Source organism: Microtus ochrogaster, chromosome 1 (assembly GCF_000317375.1).
Source record: "Microtus ochrogaster isolate Prairie Vole_2 chromosome 1, MicOch1.0, whole genome shotgun sequence".
NCBI classification, from domain to species: Eukaryota; Metazoa; Chordata; class Mammalia; order Rodentia; family Cricetidae; genus Microtus; species Microtus ochrogaster.
The window spans coordinates 83,354,867-83,355,728 of record NC_022009.1 but is presented as its reverse complement, the minus strand read 5'-3'; positions in this window follow the sequence as shown (position 1 = coordinate 83,355,728).

Genomic DNA, 862 nt, shown 5'->3' with positions numbered 1-862 from the left:
ACCAGAAAATGGAAGGATCTCCCATGTTCTTGGATTGGTAGGATCAACATAGTAAAAATGGCAATTCTACCAAAAGCAATCTATAGATTCAATGCAATTCCCAACAAAATTCTTCACAGACCTTGAGGGAATAATAATCACCTTTTATGGAAAAACATAAAACCCTGTATAGCTAAAACAATCCTATACAATAAAAGTACTTCCAGAGGCATTACTATCCCTGACTTGAAACTCTATTACAGAGCTACAGTAATGAAAACAGCTTGGTATTGGCACAAAAACAGAGATGTTGACCAATGGAATCTAATCGACGACTCGGATATTAATCCACAAACCTAAGAACACCTGATTTTTGACAAAGGAGCTAAAGTTATACAATGGAAGAAAGAAAGCATCTTTAACAAATGGTGCTGGCATAGCTAGATATCAACCTGTAGAAGAATGAAAATAGATCCACATCTATTACCATGCACAAAACTCAAGTCCAAATAGATTAAAGACCTCTATATCAGTCCGAACACACTGAACCTGATAGAAGAGAAAGTGGGAAGTAGTCTGCAACACATGGACACCGGAGACCACTTCCTACGTATAACCCCATTAGCACAGACCATAAGAGCAACAATGAATAAATGAGACCTCCTGAAACTGAGAAGCTTCTGTAATACAAAGAACACTGTCATTAAGACAAAAAGACAACCTACTAAATGGGAGATCTTCACCAACCCTGTATCAGACAAAGGTCTGATCTCCAAAATATATAGAGAACTCAAGAAACTAGACATTAAAACTTTAATTAACCCAATTAAAAAATGGGGCACTGAACTGAACAGAGAATTCTCAACAGAAGAATTTCAAATGG